The sequence below is a fragment of the Neomonachus schauinslandi genome, chromosome 1 (assembly GCF_002201575.2).
Source record: "Neomonachus schauinslandi chromosome 1, ASM220157v2, whole genome shotgun sequence".
NCBI lineage: Eukaryota > Metazoa > Chordata > Mammalia > Carnivora > Phocidae > Neomonachus > Neomonachus schauinslandi.
This window is the reverse complement of record NC_058403.1, coordinates 142179400-142187653: the sequence shown is the minus strand read 5'-3', so window position 1 is coordinate 142187653 and position 8254 is coordinate 142179400.

The following is an 8254-nucleotide window of genomic DNA, read 5'->3' as shown; positions in this document are numbered from 1 at the left end:
AAGATCTCACCAATTTGAAGTTTGTCTTCTTTTTGATATACAAGGTATGACTTTTTGGTTGGATGTGACCAGAAGTCACTTACAATTATTTGTTGATGGTCTGAGATACTTGAGTATACAGAGGGAGTAATAGTTAATGGTGAGTAAGTTCAGCCAGATCCATTTCGTTCTCAGCAAGTGTCTCCAACTAGTTTGACCATGTGGCCTCTTCCAGAATGTCCCAAGCAGAGTTAGATCACCACCTTCCTTTCCTTTGAAGCCCAGCTGCAGTCCAGGGAAATTTAGGACACATGTTCCAGACGTCTCACACTGAAATACGTTTGGTTATTGTGGTTAAATATACTCTCTCCAAAACTAGGATCATTCATGAGGGCATTCTGAGATGATTTTGTGGCATTTGTTCAAAATAGGAAAGAATGATTTCCTTAAAGAGTAAGGAAAAGAACTCGAGGCAAAGTCTTAGGTTGAGACTTAGAACCTACATAGCCATCATGAGTTGGTGCTCTGCAATCTGGAAATGCCTTCTGGTGTTGTCAAGATGTTTGAAAGAGAAGTCTATGCTTTCTATGCTGATGTGCTCTTTAAAATGCAGTTCTAATGCTAGGTCTCCTGAAAAGTCTCTGTGTAGGTTTAGTCATGTACTCCTCTGAACTCCTATAGCATTGGTCACAAGAACAAACCCTATTACATGCAGGTGCTCTTCTAAGCACTACATATATATTACTTCATTTCATCACTAAAGCAACCTTTTGAGGTAGATACGATATTATCATCAACTGCATTTTTCAGATGAGGACACTGAGGCCCAGAGAGGGTAGACAACTTGTCCAAGGTCACACAGCTAGGAGGTGACAGAGTAGCACTAAACTCAGGCAGTGTCGCTCCAGAACACCAGTTCTTAATCCCCATGTTATGTCACTTTCCATTCCATTCATGCCTCTGCCAGAGTGCTGACCCTGCTAGAATACAGTTCATGGTTGTGTCTCCTTTGCTGACTGCAAAGCCTTTACCTTATTTCATTCTTATACAAATGCCAAGAAAGTACTGCCCATTGCTGACAACACAAATAGTTGTTGAATTAGTAAATGTCCCTTCTGCTGATTCAATCCTTTGGATTATCAGTAAGACTTAAATATAGGTATGAGGATAGAAACAAGGAAAAGCAAAGTTGGATACAGCCTTATTGTGTGCAGTAGGGAACAGCATGTTCCAAGATCCTGTGGCACAAAGGAACATGGGGAGCAAGAAGAAAGGAGCAAAAGGAGGATTCATGTAACCCTGGAATCTCACTGGCTCTGTCCTCTGTCCCCAGTGTTCATGAGTAATCTGGAATTGGCTACAATTGACAGATTTCTGTTTCAATGTGTTCTTTGGAATAAATTTTGTTGCATTCCCATCAGGATAATAAAATCATGTTCCAAATGATTCCCAGTTTCTGTTCCCAAAAAGACGCCATTCTATATAATCAGGCAATGGACATTTGACCTTTCAAACTCCTTGTTGTTTTTTTTTCCCCCAAAACATTCTAAATTGAAAACTCTGAAAATTAAGGAATCTTGGAAATTTAGTGCTTACCCTAGTGCTTGAGTCCAAGCTCTGATAGCTGCCATCACCGAGCTACCAAAAAGAAATAGCTGCTGAGAGATAAAGAATGATGACAGTCATTTCTTTCAGAAATTTAAAAAGCTGAACTTCCCTTCCAGGAATAGGGAGAGCTACATTATGCTCTACATTACCACAGCACTGAGAGAATGCCCATGGAATTTCTTAGGAGGAGGAACAGATCTTGTTCTTTCCTTAACTTTTAAAAATAGGTCAGGACTTCAGAACTGAAGTACATGTTTATTTTGTTGTCCCAATTTATCCTCTTCTATTTTATAGCCTTCCTGTTTGTGTGTGTCTCTCACAGGGAACCACATGGAAAACAAATGTCTAGTGAGCACTTTTTCCTCAGAAATAAAAATGTAAAGGCAATAGGCATTCCTTAGTAAGCCTACTGTCAGGGGAAATGGGGTAGGGAGGCAACTTTCAAACATGTTTTTTCAGAAACCTAGATAAACTGTGAAAATAATTGGAGTTGTCTCTTGAGGGAAGCCATAAAATGCCATGATGTTGAAGTGAATGAAGGATTAAAAGACTCTGCAGAGGGCACACCCATTTCCCCAGCACTTTATTGTGCAATGCCATGTTTTCCATGTAGATGGCTTTGTTCTGCAGGAAGAGGGGTGAATGGATGGCAGTGCTGTGGGTGCTAGATGCCTGGCGGGTTTCCTAGAGACCATTGAGATAATTAAAAGGCTCAGTACCTAGAAACAAACAAACAAACAAAAACACAAAAAACTTTGATCACAAGTATGATATGGATGAGGTTGCCACTGTATGACTTGCAAATTGGGTTGTTTTTCTTTGGTCTCTTCTTTGGTACTGAGAAGTAATGATATTTAATATTGGCTGGAATTGTGTTCGAAGCAAACTTCATTTGAAAGCCTTCACATTTTATTTTATTTTGTGTTTTATCTTATTTTATTTTGCTGGTGGTGACTTGGAAGACTAGTGTTGGATTTTGTGTGTGTGTGTGTGTTGAATTTTTGAAATGATGAAGATCTTTACCAGGATTTACTAAGCTGAGATGAATATGTCTTAAAGGTGACTGAGCTTTGGTGCAGGATGTCATCTAATGGGCTCATACTGTGTACTTTACCTGGGGGTCTCATTAATTACGCCCATTCTGCAAAATCACACCACGTAGTCCCCACCTGACATGGTCACGGGTCATCATTATTTCAAATCTTTATCTGGCATTGTCTTTTAAACCTTTTTAAATTTTGTAATAATTTCAGACTAACAACAACATTTCAATAACAGTGCAAGAATTACTGTTTACTTTCTACTCAGGCTCCTGCAAATGTTAACCTTTATTACATTTTTCTCTTTCTCTCTTTGAATGAGACACTCTACGTGGATATCTCATACCATCTTAATATTAGCTTTTTAAGTTGCTGCTAAAGATCTGAGTTGCCTCTGAATTTTTTTAGTCTAAAATGTCATGCCAAGAATGAGGTAATTTATCCATTTTCAGAGCACTAAATAGAATGCAGTCATCACTTGCTTATCCAGCAAATGTAAATAAAACACTAAGGTAAACTAAAGAATGTCAGGAGGTGGTCTGATGAGAAACAAAGGTAGGAAAAAAAATGAACCTAATTCCTGCTTCTTTGTATCTGAGTTTCAGAGACATCTTATTTCAGAGGAGAAGGTGCAGCTGAGCTGAGCATATCTGTGTTATGCAGATCCATAGGTGCCCCTTAGCCCAAGGAAGTGAGAAGCAGTAAGACGCAGGCAATTAAAGAGGCAGAATATAAATTTGGTGAGTGTAGGTGAAATCAATACTGATGCAGAAGAATAAATAGAGTTTTGATTAATGTAATTATTTTTTGAAATCCATGTGCAAAATAACTGCTTGCGAAGCTAGGACTGAAATATAAAGTACCAGCCCCACACCCCCTCACCTCTGCATTCTGCTTGCTCTGCTATCTTCACAGAAGCAGTGTGTGTGTGTGTGTGTGTGTGTGTGTGTGTGTGTGTATGTGAGAAACAAACTTCTTCAAGTCATGGGAAAAAATGAGGATATGATGAAATACATTTTTATATTTATTTATTTATTTTTATGATATACATTTTTAAATAAAAGCAGTCATCATACTGACTCAGTTGTGTAAGTCAGGCAGACATCTCATATATAGACTATGGTCATAGTCTATATCCTTTCCTAGAATGAGCATATTTTGTATTTTTATGATCCATTGGTATTCAGGTCGCTTCATGAATAAGGACAATTTGTTATATCTTTTGGTATTGTCAGAGATCAGCCAAGAGCTCCAATTCATTCAATTGTCATTATTATTTGTTCATAGTTAAATATTCAAGAAAATGTTTTCATTTAATTAATTTGACATGTTGATATATTGCCAGCAATTGTTATAGTTTCATGGAACAAGACAATCTGTGTGGTTTTACTCAGATCAAGATAAGCATCCTTCCTTTAAACAAGGCTCCTGATGAAATCCTACCCTAAAAACAAAAAACAAAACACAAAAACAAAACCCTAAATAATAGAGCAGCAACATGATTTATGAAGCACCTACTATATACCAAAGAGTGTTCTAGGCACCATACAGACCTCACTTTATTTAGTCCTTAAACAAATTACTAATGAAGACACTATCCTTTCAATATTGTAGTTGAAGTGATCCAGGCTCAGAGAGGAGAGCAGAAGGTCACTGAACTTGTGGGTGATAAACTCGGGATTTATCCTGTAGTTCTCTCTCATGTCAAAGCCCGAGTCTTTGTTCATTCTGTTAAAGTGCTTCTCATGCTAATTAAAAGAAAATAAATGTGTCAAGAAAGTATCAAGATACAACAAGGATCTTTCCCATCAAACTCTGTCCCTTTATTTCATATCTCGCTAAAACTGGAAGCAGGGCCGCAGCTTATGGTTGTATGTTTTGGGCACTGCACAAAGGTGCCTGCCCAAGGGGGAGAGTGGGAGCTGACCCGCAGTTCTTGCTTGGCCCCTGTCTGGATCCTTCCTTGTCCACTCACTCGGAGCACTTCTTCTGATACGCAGCAGTCATCTAGAACAAACACTGCCCCTCACACAGATCACCCATCTCTTCTGCTTAATTTTTAGACCTCTATTAGAATATTTCTTGGCAACTCATTCTTACGTTTTTAACTGACCATAGAAGTTTCAGGCTAGCTTAACTCAGAATGAGCCCAGTGATATAACATTATTCTTTGTCTCCAGCTAATCAGAAGTCTGCTGTAATTTGCCGTTTGCTCAATCCATGCTTTTCTTTTCCTCATCTCGAAAGGAAGCCCAATTGTGCAGTCTGGGGTCTCATAAGTGAATCTTCATAGTCATATGTATCACTACAAATAATTTTTCTAGTCCAAGACATTATTTACTTTTTACTCTGCATTTCAAAGAAGCACCTGACCACTGTGTTATTTGAAATATATATGGAATGACTCTTTCACTATATGCAAATAGAATAATGACTGCTCACACTCACCTTTTCTCGCCTGGATGTGAACACAACATCCACAACAAAGATTTTAGAACTTATTCTAAAAGATCATGTATCCCCACAGGTTTCAGTAAGATTTAACCAAATGTGAAAACTTGGAACAATTTAAAGTGGTTCCTCCACGGTCACTAAAATGAGTGACTTTTTCCTTCAGTTATAGAGCATTTAAATAAATACATGATAAGGGAATTAGAGTTCACACTCGAGGATGACGAGCAAGAGAAGAAAGTAGGAGGCCTTTCAGGAGCACATAACGTTGAGGCCCAGAGCTAGCATGGAAACACAAAATTAGAATTCACTTTGTTGTCTCCTTCCCCTCTCCCCACCTGAGTCTCTCATTTGCTCATTTGGTAAATATTTACCAACTATCTGCTATGTTCAATGAATGAACTGAATTTTCTTCAAGCAATGAACAAGAAAGACAGTACCAAACCTTATAAAGTATAGAGACTATTGGGAGGAGACATCAAATAATTTTAAAAAATTATTAATTGCCTGGGCCCTGCCAATAAGGAAAGTATGGGATATATGTTAGATAGGAAATTGTAGCTTGAGGTCAGTCTTCCACACAGCAGAGGTCTCCTCTCCTCTCTTATCTACTCACAGGGCTCTGGGGATATCACCAGTTATGTTTCAGAAGCAGTAGGAAAATGTCATTTGTGAATATGGAATACTGTATATGAAAATTATAAAGTCGAAATATGTTTGTAGTCATCAGAATATACACACACATGCATACACACTCTTAACTTCTGTAAACTATTTAAAGACAGACAAGGACATTGGCTAAAAATGTTAAGTGGAAGTAGGACTGAGAGTGTCCCTAGAGGCAACATTGCTGACAGTAAGGAGCCCAGTGCTCAGAGCTGCCTGGGGAGACCCCACAGACAGGCGGGACTGATCATTTGCCCGGATGGAGCCCTTTCATGGACCACTTCTCCGCTGTGTGTTCCTGAGCACCTTGTTCATCTCACTCACAGAATAGCCCAAGAAAGCTGTTGGATTTGTTGGCTTATCTGTGGCAGGATCCAACCTTCGAGCTTTTGCCTTTTCAGTTCCTATTTCCTTGACTTTGTTCTCTGGGAAACTAGAACTGGGAAAAGGACACAAAAAGCATTTAAAGAATCCACATTCCCCTGCTCTTCTGCTCTTTCTTCTCGGTTCCCGCTAGTCTTAAGACAAAACTGTCCATTACTAAGGAAACAATGGTTAAGTTTAGAAATTTAAACCTAAAGCCCTGGCTCTTTGAAAATTCTCATATGGTCTGGGAGGTCCGGAGGAAATACTATTTAAGCACGAACTTATGAGCTGGTGAGAGTTAGGTAAGGGAGAGCAAGGGGAGAACACTGAAGGGAGGAGGAATAGATACAGGAACACATTTTATGAAGTAGTGGGAAGCATGGTGCATTCATCAGAGCAACTGGAGGGCGTGGCTGGAGCGTGGCTGGGGCGTGGCTGGGCGTGGCTGGGCGTGGCTGGGCGCGGCGACAGTGGACTGGCATGATGAGGCCCTGGAGTTAGGGGGAGGCTAAAATCCTTCCGGGCAACCTTTAGCAATTTAGGCTGTATTCTAGAATAACGGAATGCTCTCCAAAGGCTTTACTGAAAAGTAATCAGAAGAAAAGGGACTCAGGCCAATTGGAGCATGATCAGCAACGCAAGTTAGCAGATTCATGCCTTCCATTACCATACAAAATAAATGTTGACATCCAAATTAATGTTTGAGCACCTTCAGCCCTTGAACTTTCTCCACACACAGTACAGATGAGCCTTAGGTATCCTCAGATTGCCTTTGTCTCTTCGGTATTCACCCACAGGTCAGGGTATTTGTGGAAGAAAGTTTTCAACCCCATGACAAAAGGACAAGAAATAGCAACTCGTGTTTCAAAGCCATGAATAATTGGGCAAGACACCCAGTAATTTCAGCCAAAATAATGCTGTGCTTATTTTTCGTGGGACAAAATATAAAATTCAATTAGAATTTCAAAATCAGCGCCTATTTAGGGGAAAGTTTTTAACATCATTACAAATCTATTTTAGAAAGGTAAATGTAAATTGTCATTTAGATTTAAGTGCTTTTCCATCAAAGTATATAATGAGCTTGGCTAAGGTGATTTCAGAACATCAGTGTGAACATAATACATGGAAATGTATGAAAAATGATCATGAGAACAGAATTAAATATTGGGAATTCATAATGCAGAGCACGTTGCAAGGGCTTAACATCCATAATATTCCTCATTTTCAAGGCAACACTATTATCGAATATGAAAACGATTTACCATAACCTTGCAACTTTAGGCCAGAAAAATTGATAAAATGTCACTCATTTGCACATTTTAGATAAAACTGAGTATTAACACTCTAACTGCCTATTCTCAGAAATGCTTTTTCACCCAGGACCTAGAACATCTGGAGCACAAGCAGTGCTCAAGTTGAGTATGGACTCCTAATGTGGTAAGTCTGTAAATCTTTTCAATGACCTAAGTTAAAAAGTACTTCTTTAAAAAGTGCTATTAACACAGGGCTATGCCTAGCCCTTTGCCAGGTGTTCTGAGAACACAAAAGATGCAGAAAATACCATTCTTGCTTTCTAGGAGCTTACAATCTATTTGAACACAGTGTCTGGGGAAAATGGCCACAGTGCGGGGTTGGAGGGAGGGTAGTTCTAAAATCATAAACCCTGATAAGGAAAATTTTACTTTACAGATCAAGGTTATGTTGAGATGAGGACATGCATTTACTTAGCACTTTATCATTCTTTCATCTAGCAATTAGTCATTTAGCACTGACAGTTCTTGGATTTGTTTCTTCGTATCTCACTTACCACTATAACTAATGTTCAATGTCATACATTCAGGAAGCAGCAGGATGGAGTTAAAACTTACTTCTACCCACCTCCAAAGTCTGAGGTGTTTCCTTACCTAGAGAGTGGTCATTTGTTGTTTTATCTGGCCCAAACAATTCCTTTCCTTTTTTGGTAGCTGCTTCTCCTCCAAGGTCGTGATTCTGCAAGGAGTTTCCAATTCCTAAGCTGCAGACCCCTGGACACGTGTGTAGGTACGTGACCTAGGCATTGTAACCATCTCCACTCCTATTGTTTCAGACATGGATGTGGAACTGAACCAAAACAATAAGGGTTCTTTCCTAAATAGTTTGTGTTC